This window comes from Capsicum annuum, chromosome 6 (assembly GCF_002878395.1).
Source record: "Capsicum annuum cultivar UCD-10X-F1 chromosome 6, UCD10Xv1.1, whole genome shotgun sequence".
Classification (NCBI taxonomy): Eukaryota; Viridiplantae; Streptophyta; class Magnoliopsida; order Solanales; family Solanaceae; genus Capsicum; species Capsicum annuum.
The window spans coordinates 25178315-25192217 of NC_061116.1; the positions used below are offsets into that span (position 1 = coordinate 25178315).

A 13903-nucleotide genomic window follows, 5' to 3' on the forward strand; every position below is an offset into this window, starting at 1 on the left:
TACATTTATAACAAAAATAATTATTTCAATTGTTGAAATTAAAAAGCTAGATAATTAATATAGAATTTAATTTGTCTTAGTTCAATTGACCAAATTTAACCCTAATTGAATCAGCTTTTACCATATTACTAACTCGATTTGGCTAAGGATTTTGAAATTAGATCAATTGCTGAAATAAATCTTTCAGCCCCAAATCTTAAAAATTGCACACGGCCCATTACATTAATCCCTTTTTATTTCCCAGGAAACAAAAAAAGTCTAGAACCCTAAAGATCTCTCATGCGGTCACACCTCTTCCTCGAAATCCCAATATGTTTTAGGCTTTTTTCGACAATATTCTAGATCATCAAGGCCATTTTTTATTAAAAAAATTTCATTAGAAAATGTTCTTATCACATTTTTTTTTTTTTATTCTCATTTGTTCTGTGTATGAATAAAAACGAAGACGGAGTGATCTCTCTTCATTTCATTGATATATCTAAAGATACCCCAAGAATTCGAAATCTTTTTATCATCCCAGATTGTCCAAATCAGTCAAAAACCCCTCAAGAATTCTCCTATATATAGCCCCACAATTCTATTGTTTGTGAGTGAACAATTTGATAGTTGAAAACCCTCTAGAACTCCTTTGAGCATGAAATTTTGATTGAGAATGAAGAATTTTATTGTGGAGTCGAGTCCGGTGAAGTGCAACTCGTGGTGAGCTGTTCCCAAAGAGGTAATTCCTCTTTATTGTATGTAATTTCTTGTGTACTGTGTCGTATCCTGAAATTCTATGAATTTCGACCTTCTTGCTTCATCTGCTAGTTTGGAAGTAGACCTCAACGTGCTATGTTCTGATATGTCATGCTATTCATATAAAAAATTCCCAACAATAGCATATTGTAGGTTTTCATTAATAATCATTAAGGCTACCTCTTCCTTTCCCAAACAACTTTAGGTTCCTAATGAAAATACGATATCGGCTTCACTAGCAAAGGTTGAACTTGAAATAATAATGAATATAGTTTTGAGGGATATGTGATAGTAGATAGTTGTGTGGTTGTAGTGGTGGTTGGTGACGGAGTATGCCCAATGGACATGGCGGATATACACCGGGAAAGACAATCAAATTTTGGGTTTCAATGAGGTATTGTGTAGCGTCTGACTTATCAAAAAATGTAAAAATAGAAGAATAAAGAAAATGTGAGAATTTTTATACTTTAATATAATTTAAATCATGTGACAAAGTAAAAATACTCAAATTATCTTTATGTATAATAATTAAATAGAATAAAAGCGAATAAATAAATAAAATTTAAGGAGTAATATACATATATATATATATATATGGGGAGGGGCTCTCAACATTGAACAATAATCATACTCCCCCATTTATCCAATGTAATGTCAATTTTGTCCTTGTAAATTTAATCCTATATTTATGTAATATCTTTTTATATTATATGTAACAAAATATTTTTTTTAACACGGATATTTGTAACTTTTTGTTTAAGTTTATTAACTTTATAAGCAAATTAATATTTTTTTATAAATTTATCACAAAATTTAATGTTATTTTTTAAGATCGTTATTTTAGTATTATATGTATTAAAGAATCGTTTGGTGTGAGGTATAATTATAATAATTCAGAAATAAAGTTCATGATTATTTATCCTGCGTTTAATTAAATGTATTGGGTAGTCTCAAAATTATTTATCGCACCATTTATACCACAGTGGTGAGATAAGTTATCACACATAAATGTTAGTACAACTTATTTTGTGATAACTAATTCTGGAATAACTTGTTTCCAAACAACCCACCCCTAAGTGTGTATATATACATATGTATGTACATGCATGTGCGTATATTTTCGTTTTTTATCACTCTCATACTAAATTCGTTTCATATTACTTAATTTTTTGTTGATATAACACAATCCTAAAGAAAATTTTACTTAGAGGTATATTTTGCTAAATTAATCTTATTAATGATAATTTAAAACTTTAAATTTATCTATACTGTTACTTTATATAGTTATTTAATACTAAAGGGTAGAAAAAAAACATAATATAATTCTCTTAATTTCACAAATTGAGTAGATAAATTAAAACATTTATTTTTCGTACGAGAATCAAGTGATAAGAAACGATATTACATATTGTCTATATCAATAAATAAGTTGTGATTGTCATTAATAGAGTATTACATATTTTATAATTTATATAAATAAGTATAATCTTTAAAATTTGACCTTATTTTTATTCGAGAAAAACATCTAGTACGCCCGAACTATGACCAAATTTGCTACGACACACGTCAACTTCACGGGGTCCTATTACCGCTTAAACTAAATTTTAGCATATTTTTGTCAATCTTTTTATCTAACGTAATATCTTTTGTCAATCATTTTAGATGGCGTGACACCTTTGATGTGGGCTCCATTTTATGTAATAAAAGTGTCACATTAGCACAAAAAATGATAAAAATACGCTAAATTTGAGTTTGGGGGATAGTAGGACTACTGTGAAGTTGGAGTGTGTCGTAACAACTTTGACCATAGTTCGGGGTGGTACTAGAGGCTTATCGCTTTCATTTATTGTTTGAATTTTCTGCATTGAAATATGTTTATAAAATTTGTATTACTTATTATTTTCACTTGTAAAAGAAATATTATAGGTTTGGTTATTAGTAATAAAATTAATTTTCTTATCATGCTAATTTACTTCAAAAAGATCATCATTAACTTATATACATAATTAGTAAAGATCATCATTAGCTTATATACTTAATTAGTATTTCTTACTTTTTTTCCTAGAACATAATGTTTATGTTTTATGAAAATTTTGTTATATGAATTCTTTTTAAAATAAAAATATGATGATTTTAAAGAAGTTAAAAAAAAAAGAATAAAAAAATTGATGATAAAGGGTAAAATAAGAATTTTAAAAAGTCAATTGGGATAAAAGAGGAGTGTGATTATTGTTAAAGTTGAGGGAAGAGTTTGATTTTTAAGACAAAGTTGGGAAGAGAAATTATTTTGACCCTACATGTGTGTATGTATATGTATGTATGTATGTTATGAAAGGGAAAAGTAATGAATGACAATATAAGTCAAGTGAGAAGCTAATAAATAGTTAATTAGCGATATAACATTAATGAATAATAAATATAACATGGCAGCAATAAATAACGAACAAAAAAAGAAAATTATTTTAAAATAATATATTTTAACATATAAAAATAGAGGAACAAGACATAAGTGTATCAAAATAAAATGCTAAATGGTATTAATATAGAAAGATAGAGGAACAAGTAGTCACAGAGCAACGATTTTCACCAAGGGGGTTTACAAATAAACATACGAACTAACGAAGGAGGTTCAATATCTACTATATATACATAAAAAAAATAATTTTAACCATATAGATATATTATAATTTTTCGTCGAAGGAGATTCGGATGAACCCCCTATCCTATATGTAGCTCAGCCACTGGGAACAAGACATAAGTATATATAAAAATTTCAGAGAATTAATAGGAAATATTCACGATGTATCAGAAGGGACTTGTACTTGTTTATATTAAAGATCAGGTACAAATAAAATTTTGGTAATGTTTATAATAACTTTTAGAAAATCCCAGATCCGCATTTCTCCTATGTAAAATGATGCTTTAACAGTTTCTCTTATTCAGTCACTCTTAAAGAAATATTCAATTTCAACATGTATCCTATTTATAGATATTTAAGAATTGAATCAAGAGTAAATACATAATTACCCCAATAATGTCGTCTGAAATTTTCAAAAAGACATTTAAACTTTAACTTTGACCTATTACCCCATGATTCTTCTTTATTCCGTTCCAAATACACCATTTTGAACCTTTGTGTGTATACACGCGCCACAGGCGCGTGAAAGGGCTCAAAATTGACTTTTTGACCAATAAAAAACTATCGCGTGTAAATAATTAATATATAATTTATATTTTTTTAAAAAGAAAAAAATTAATATTAATTTATATTTTTAAATTACCCGGTACCCTCCCTCTCTCCCCCCAATCCATCCTTTCTTCTTCAACACCTTCAACACCATCAAAGCTTCATTGAAGCTTTTTTTTTTTTTTTAAATATCATTAAAACTCCATTAAAGCTCAACACAATGTCTTCTTCAACACCATTAAAGCTCCTCCATTAAAGTTCCATTGAAGTTTTTTTTTTCAATATCTTTAAAACTTCATTAAAGCTCATTTAATTATCTTTAAAACTCAATTCAATCATTTAACTATTCTTAAAACTCAATTCAATCATAAAATAATTTTTTAAATTGATTTGAACAAAAAAAAAATGGATGGGAAGAGATATTTTGACGGAGTGGAGGTTAGGGAGGATGCTGATAGGGTGGGGGTGTTGGATAGAGGGTGGGGGTGCTGAATGGGGGTGGGGGTGGAAGGGAGCTGCTGGACGCCGGGGGTGCTGGATGGGGTGGGGTGGGGGAAGAGGGGGTGAGGTGGATGATAAATTAAATAAAAAGGAAAGATTTATTAAAAAAAAATACGAAATTAAATATATTTAACACGTGGTAGCACTTGATTGGTGCGTGTGTTCACTCTCTTTGTTGTGACTGAGATTCAGCAAAAAAATGATATATTTGAAACGAATTAAGTAAGAATCATGGGATAATAGGTCGAATTCAAAATTAAGGTATCTTTTTGAAAATCTCATCCAACATCAGAGGGTAATTATGTATTTACTCTTGAATCTATCAATTACCAAGTTGTAATTTCTTTATTTTCTTTTTTTCTTTATTTGATGATGTATTATTCATTTTTGCCTCAGCAATTGAATGAATTATCTCTTGTAAATATTCTATTTTCTTTAAAGGATTTAGACTTTAAAAGAACATTCTAATTTTAGTTGTTGTGTCAGATCTTATAGAATGTCTTTTTAACCTTAACTAGTATTAGCATCCGCGCGATGCGCAGTCAATATTAAATAAAATTAATTATAGAAATTATTATTTTATTTATTTTATATAATAAAAAATTTATTTAATATCATTTACAAATTTCAAATTAATAAATTTATGCAATACGAAAAATAACTATTAAAATTTTGAGCATAATATCACTAATTACATAAAATTTAAACATTTCTTTTCGAAAGTTAGTATCTGCATGCAAATAATATTATATTGTAATATAAATATTTGAGAATATTAGATAGTATTGTGATCTATATTGATTTATTTTGTAAAAAGTCATATAATTACAAAAGAAAATGCCTATTTTACATAATTATTTAGTTAAGTATCTTACTTCTAGATTTGTTAGAAAAATAAAGAACTAATGAAAGGTATATTTAGAGTTATGCACATGAGACTTCTCTGTAAAATTTTAACTTGAATTTTAAGCTTTTTTATATTAAATATTTTAATTTTCACCCTCTTATCAAGAGGAAGAAAAGAGTTTCCCCTTCTATTTTCTTGTCTTAATAGATTCTTCTTTCAAAGTAGATTTTGCATTCCTTTGCACGATCTTAGTTATAGTATATTTTTTATAAATTTAAAATAATTTTGCATCAAGACAACTATTTTGAGCAAAGCTCAATAATAGTCAATTTTTCGTCTCTCATATTTTCTTATTATCATTTTTTCAACAAATAACTTAGAGACAAGGCATCATTTCCACCCCATACTATATAAGAAAAGTCGAAGCCACACCTAAACTATATAAGTGACCTATTACACATCTTAACTATGTAAAAGTGATAGTATTACCTCCCCGCGACCCCCATTCTAAGGCGTATATGTTACACTTACTTTAGGCACATCTAGCCTATTAAATAACAAAAGTAAATGACTAAAAGTACATCATCTTTAATTTCCAACGGATCTATTCTTATTTATAAGCCAATTTGGGGCTCAAAGCTAGGAAACCTTAATTCCCAAATTTGTCTCTCAAAATCGAAATTAAAGAGTATTTGTTTGAAGAATTGGTAACTAAATCTTTTTAATCCTTCGATTTCTTTCTATATTGATGATTATCTTGTCTTAATTTTGTTGCCATTTTCATAATTTTTTCTTCCCTCAAGTATTGTTCAACCTCTCTTAAACCTTGATTTCTTAATCAAGGTACTTTAATGGCTAAGATAAGTTTGAGGAGACTTTGTAAGCAAGAAGACGATCATGAGTTGGTCGAAGTTCGATGAAAACATGGACATGTTTTGCCTTTGATGACTTCATGGAGCTCAAGAAATCTAGGTAGACGATATTGGACTTGTCCTTACTATGGGCTGCGTGAGTTTTTCCTTCAAACATTGATCTTAAATTGTATACGAATCTAATTGCTTTCATTTTAGAATGCTAGATCATGCGATTTTTGGCTTTGGAAGCATGATTCTATTGATGAAAGATCGAAATTTGATATTTCTAAATTATTGGGAAGAATTGGGGAGCTTGAGGAAAGAGTTGAATCTTCGACAAATTGTGCATTTTTTGAACACAAAATAGTGATGACAAGACTACTAGGATAACCAAATCTGTGGAAATCAAAATAGATATGAACAAAATAGAATTGCAAATGAATAATTTTCAGGGTGATTTGATGATGATGAAGGTAAATGAGAAGAAATGGAAGATCAAGTTGGCTAAGTCCAAGAAAAGGGACAAACAACTATGGACTACTCTCATTTGTGCATGTATTTTGGGTGTTAGTTTTCTAGTTCAATTTATGTTCTTGAAAGGAGCTCCAAGAAGGCTTCCCTAAACTAAGTTGCTTTGTTTTTGTTATGTTTTAAGGGCTGAAATTTGTATTAATTATTAGGTGTTACCTTTAAAAAAACTGTCAGGTTATGTAATTAAATTGTTGTGTAATGACATTGTAAGGTTGAACTTGATAGTTTTGACTTTGTTTTCAGTAGTTCTTTGTGTTACAATTTGTATACAACATCACAACACTAAATGCAGTCACAGCTGCTGCACAAGCACAAACACAAATTTCAACATCACAACACAAATTTAACATTAATAAATACAGCCACAGCTGCTGCACAAGCATAAACACAAATTTCAGCAACAATGAACTTACAACTGCATAATCATTGACCAAAAATAATTGCCAATTACATATTGTTGCCAAATACATTTTAAAAAAATATCAGTACTGTTAAACTAATTACAGTTACAAAATGCAGTCAAAGCTGCCACCAATATCAGTGAACTAATTACAGTTACAAAAAGCAGTCACAGATGCCAACATCAGTGAACTACCAAAAAATAGTCTTAAATGCAGTCCCAGCTACCAATATCAGTAAATTATCAAAACATAGTCTTAAATGCAGTCACAACAACCAAACTTTATACAAGAAAATGCAGTCACATCAGTAAATGCAGTCTTAAATATAGTATACACCAACTTCTCATAGAGATTGAACATTGGAGCTTTCTTGACTCAAGTGTGCAGCCTTGGACCTTGCTTGCATTTGTTTTTTGCCTCTCATTTCTTGTAGTTGCCTGGAGGTCATAGCTTTTTTTTCTTTCCATTTTACACCAGTTTTGGTGTATATTCGAGGTTTTCAGTCATAAATGCTGCAGACTTGATAGTTTTGAATCTCTCACTTAGCATTCCCGGCTGCTAAAATAAAGAAAGTGTTAACTTTATTAAATAAAATTATAGTAAATAAAATTTAGATAGTAACTGCAGTAGTAAACTTACATTAAGAATTGTGCATCCACTCTGTGTGTGAAGTAATTTCATTCCAACCACTCTTGGTCTGCCAGCACACTAAAAAGAAAGAAAAGAAGATATTTAGTATAAGGTAAGCATAATTAGTTCACAACACTGTCAAATTAAATAAAATACCTTTTCTGTAGAATTCTTTGGTGGTCTACCCCTTCCTCTTCTAGTTGAACCTTTCTCTTTTCCAAAAGTAGGAGTTGCACTTAGAACTGCACTCAAACCTGTACTTGGTTGCACCACTAGATGAATTGGGGCCAGGATTTGCATTAGTGCTAGCAGCAGGTGCACCTGTTGGACATTCTTTTTTTGTTGTGACCCTTGCTATGGCAAGTGCCACATGAAATCTCAATCCCCCTTTTGGATAACTTTTCAGTTTTCTTTTTGGTTTCACCTTCTTCTTTCTTCCTATTAATTCCAAGCCTACCTGGCATTTTCCTAACAAGAGGTGGCATAACAGAAATATTTTGTGATTGTGGCTACATCTTCATATTCAAAATTGGTTGAAAAAATAAATTATATGTGTTCATGTAAGTTTCTCTATTGTACCAGTGAAAGATGTAGTTTGCTGGATTCAGTTTTTGTGGTGAAGAGCAGCCACTGCATGAGGACAAGGTATACCATTTAACATCCATGCTCTACAACTACAATATTGTCTAGAAAGATCCACAATATGTCTATACCCTCTATCAAGCACTTCATACCATGTATCAGAATTTCATTCTATGCTGCACTTTATAAACCTTGATGTATTATTATTTATGACCTTCATAGCTACTGGAGAAATGTCACTGATCCAAGTTTCACAGAAATTCCTCATCTGTCTCACTCTTTTTATCATTTTTAACCTTATCTCCTCTAACATTGTAATTATAGTATTGTGCCTAGCTCCTAAAATCCATGCATTAAAACATTCTGCCATGTTGTTGTCTACAACATCACACTTTGTTTCAAAGCTAAAATAAACCTTGCTTCATCTCTCTGAATTAAAATACATCAACTTATCTAGTATTTCTCCCCCCTCCCCCAACATCTTCATATAACTAATGTTGTCCCTAAGCTCAGCCTCAAAGGTAGATCTTGCACACCTTCAAAAATATTTTTTCTTCTCATTACCTCTACATGTAGCATCTTTTGACCAATTTGCGAGGACATGCCTTGTACACATTCTATGTTCAGCATTTGGTAAATATCCAGTTACAACAATTTCTAATCCCTATAACAAAAATAAAAACAAAAACAGTTACGACATAAACAGAAACAGAAACAGTTACAATATAAACAGAAACAAAAATAGAAATAAAAACAGCAGTTCTTTACCCTTTGCGTGTTTGTTATCACTTTTAAATCTGTCCCATCTCCCAACTGAAAATCTTCTTTTACAATCCTGATAAACCAACTCCAAGTGGTCTTGTTTTCAATCTCAACCACTACCCATGCCAGTGGCAACATTTGATTGTTACCATCTTTATACACAGCAACTAATAACTGCCCTTTTATCACTTCTTTTAAAAAACATCCATCCAAACCAATGCACTTTATACAACCAGCTAGGAAGGACTTCTTCATTGCATCAAAACATATGTAGAAGCCTTGAAACAATTTTCTACCATTTTCAAATATTTCATCATGAAACTTTACTACACATGTACTACCTGGATTTGATCTTAACAACTCATCTCTATAATCTAAAATTCTCTTAAATTCCAGATTATAGTCACCCATTAGTTCTGCAATCACCTTATTTTTTACTCTCCTACACACTATTCTTTCAACATGTAAATCTAATTCCTTCTTAATAAGCAGCTGAAACTCAAAAATTCTAATATCCGATTGTTCCTTTATCCTCTATTAAAGTGACTGGCTAAGAACTTAATATTACAAAGTTTGTTCCTATTGATATGATCACACTTGCGAACTGAATTATAGGTCTTCAAATAAATTTCATGGACCTAGAATCAATGCTAGCATAAAGAAGCCATGGACAACCAGTTGTATACCTAACCCTTACCCTTGTAGGTTCATTAACACATTTCTCAATTGCAACATGTTCAACAATATCATACTTAGTAACAACAACTCTAAATTCATTGATACTTTAAAAAACAAGTCCTAACCCCTACACAACTTTCTGACAGTCTGAACTATATATACAACTCTTTTACCTTTTTCCTCCTTCTAGCCTTATCTCTATGTTCAACTTGTTCAACTTCATCTTCTTCATCAGTTACATCATCTGAATCAGTTTTAAAGCTGGCAAATTTATTAGATGGTTAAAAAGGTTCATCACCAGCTAACTTACCCTTCAAACTATTTCTATCACCACCTACAGATTCATCATATCCAATATCTGGTTTCTTTCTTTCGATTCCTAACTTAATATGTTCAGGAATTACTGTTCTCTCTCCTTTCTTTCTTCTTTTTCTTTTCCTCTTTTCTTCTCTAAGATCTCTTAACTCTTCATCCATATATTTATCAACATAACTCCTAATCTCTACATCTCTCTCAATAGATTCTACATCTGAAGCAACATGTGAATTAGTAAGAGCAACAGCTATAGGAGAAGAGACATGAGCAGTAGGTTGGTCAGTAAGAGGAGAAGAGACATAAAAATTAAATTGGTTAGTAAGAAGAGAAGAGATATGAGCAGTTGGTGACAAAAGAATGAGAAGTATGAGTAGTAGGTTGGACAGTAGGAGGAGAAGAAGTATAAGCAGTAGGTTGGTCAAAAGGAGCGGCATCTTCAATATTTTTAAATGCTCTATCAACACTCCCAATGTCATTTTCAGTGTCTTTATTAAAAGACACACCACTTTTTCCTCCCACATATCCTTCATCATCACTTGCAAATTTCAAAAGTGGGGCCAACTCAGGTTCAGCAACCATGTGACACACAAAAGCTTTCAAAACTTGCCCATTACACAATTTCTTTGAAATCTCAATTGTGTCCTTTCTAACCTAATTTCTTTTAAATTAGAACACTTAGGCAGTCTAATATATAGTAAGCATTGTTTGGGAATATACCCTAAATACTTTACATAATCCCTAAATTTAAATAAAGACAGCCTATCTACATCAACATCTAAAAATTCAGTAATTTGTCCACCCTCATATCTTTTTCCTTTTTTCCCCTTCACCTTACCCATATTAAGTTCTCCACCATGGTAAAATCTCAAAGTGATCAGTTCAAAATTGATTTTATAAATCTGAAATCATTGACCACAAAAACACAATAAAGATACAAGTGTAACCGTATGCAAAAATAAAAAAATACAAAAACACAGTACACAAAATCAAAAAATTACATATTGAACCTCACAGGTTATTTACATATTATTTATGCAACAATTAGAAGTATTACAGGTTATTTGAGATCCCCAGGTTATTTATCACATATTGAAACTCACAGCTCATATTGTTACAGATTGAAGCACATAAAACAAAATATAACAGATCAATTTTAAAGATAAATTAAAGACTGCAAAAATCCCTAATTCAAAATCCTAATTTATAACCCTAGTCAAAACCCTAGTAAAATCGAACTATTATAAAAGTCAAGGGTTATATTATCACATATTGAGAATCTAAATGAAAATAAAACAAATTAATTTGGACAAATTAAAAACGACAAAACCCTAACTCAAAAAATCCGAGATCTAATTTAGGAATGAAAATAAATCCTAGATCTACTATATTTAGGAACAAAGAAAGCTAACCTTTGAACTGAAAATCAATAGTTCCTACATAAATGATATAACCTTTAGTTTTTACCTTAGATCGTACCACCTCCGTTGAAATTAACCCAATCAACTTTAACTGAGAAGAGATAAAAAATAATTTTTGCTTGTCAACAACCGAAAACACAGCAAAATTATTGTTTATCTTTTCTATCGGATTTAAATTTCACCAAAAAATTAAAAAAAATAGAGGTGAATCTTCTATCGGGATTTTGCTCTCAAACGATGACTTTTCGTTTGGATAGGTGAATATTTTAATCGGGTTAGGGTTAGGATAAAATATGAGAGTTGGGTCGGATCGGATGGGTTAAATAGATGGGTTAAAAGAGTAATGGGTCGGGTTAGGTTTTTAATAAAATAGGAAAATAAGTTTAGACACATGGCACCACAAGAGGGCGAGTGGAGTGCACTCCACTCATTAAATTTGGGCATGGAGTTGCGGGGACATAATAATATCACTTTTATATAATTAAGGTGTGTAATAGGTCACTTATATAGTTTAGGTGTGGCTTCGACTTTTCTTGTATAGTATAGGGTGGAAATGGTGTCTTTTCCCAATAACTTATAACATTATCTGAAGTCCTAACCCGTTTGCACAATTTCACAGTATTCACTTATTCTCTTATGATAATTAACCAACAAATATTAATGAATCTTATTGTATATTATTTTTTGAATAAATGGTTTAATCCTTCATAGGTTTGAATATTCACTCTTCAACTCTATTTTCGATCAACCCTATCATATTTTCTTAATTTACTCAATTTGAATGATATTGTAAATATTAATCACTATCAAAATGAATTCCCTCCATCTTAGAACATTCAACTAATACTTAACCCCTCATGTTCATCAGTACAATAAGATATTAATCGTATTCATCTTTATCCTTTATATTGTACAAAGTAGATCAAAATAATTATTGCACCAAAAGATCTATAATATTCTAAAATTGGAGTTACAAATAAAAAAATAAACATGATTGAACTCATTGTCTGTTCTATCAACTAAAACAAAAAAATAAGAAAGTTTGTAGGATAATGTTTATAAATAACAAATGATAAATGACCTTTACTTTCACATTAGTACAATATGCTACGTAAAAGTACAATAATATTTGCAGTAAGAATTTAAATATAATGAATTTGAAAAAAAATCAATATTCATAAGTAGTTGATTTATTGAATTTGAGCATTGTCCATTGAGCATCAGCTACGAGATACTTACCCAAATTTTGATCTTCGAGATATAGCTTTTGAGATAGTAATCCTAGTGTCGGGTAAATTTTGTATATAGTTATACAATAATATTTGTTTTTACTAAGGTCACTTAACTATCATTTCTAATACAATATCACAAAACTTTTAATATACTATTAAAATCACATAATTTAATTTAAAAATTAATTATTAATCATAATATATATTAATATAGTATAGATAAATCAAGTGTTAATCCTAATACATGGAAATATAATGGATTAGTAAATTTATAATCATAATTTATTAATTTTTAAAATTATATTATTATCTCACTACAGTCTAAAGCAACAATATTTGCAATGCAAGAAAATCAACTATCTAATATCAATATTAGCTTCTTCATATTTAATGTATAACTTGTAAATTTGTATGTTATTGCTAAAATTCTCATTGCACATTTCGACCAAGATAAATTTTTATAAGTTTTTAAAAATGTATGACATATTAAAAGATCACTAACTTAAATCTTTAAAGAGTACAAATTATATTTTTTTTTATAAAACATAAAGAACCTGAATACTGACTTATAAATTTTTCACCAAATATGTAGAAAATAAAATGAATCATTTCCCATTGAGTTGACTTGATAAATCAAGAAAAATCTATTCTAAAACAATACTCAAAGTAAATTGAGATTCTAGCGATTATCACGACAAGATAAGATTACTTGCACAATTCATCTTCTCCAACACGTTATGACATAAATTAATTAGCTTTTACTGAGTGTAGCCTTCTTATATAGTGGTAAATTATTTTTGCATTAGAACTTCTAGATTAATTGCAGTTGGTTCAACATTCTTTTTCATATATATGTATATGATTGTTAATTGATTATTCATTTTCTATTTATATTTCTCAACCAGTTTTGTCATGCTTACTTAATTGACTTACCTTGAATGAAATTATAAATACTTTTTGTCATATAGATATTAATTTTATGGTAATACTTCAAGTGCATATATTCTAATTTATTAGTAACTCACATCTATATTTGTTCATATAAAAATTATCATAAATGTTTATTGAAATTTTTATTATTAATAAATATTTGTTCTTAATTCATTTTATTGATCTGCATGTTTACATTTTTATATAAGATAATTTAATCTTTTTAATTAATTTTTATTCATCAAAACGAAGTATCTTTTGCAAATTTAATTATTTTAAAATCCGAAATTATTCTTACAC

At 29.5% G+C, this 13903-nt stretch overlaps 1 long non-coding RNA gene across 1 annotated transcript; it reads left to right on the plus strand.

Annotated features, from left to right (window-relative positions):
* Positions 1 to 208: 208 nt before the first annotated feature.
* Positions 209 to 6824, plus strand: LOC107852883. The gene is made up of 3 exons (XR_001669580.2): positions 209 to 718; positions 6114 to 6242; positions 6341 to 6824. It is a non-coding gene; the product is annotated as an uncharacterized LOC107852883 (long non-coding RNA).
* The last annotated feature ends 7079 nt before the right edge of the window (positions 6825 to 13903 follow it).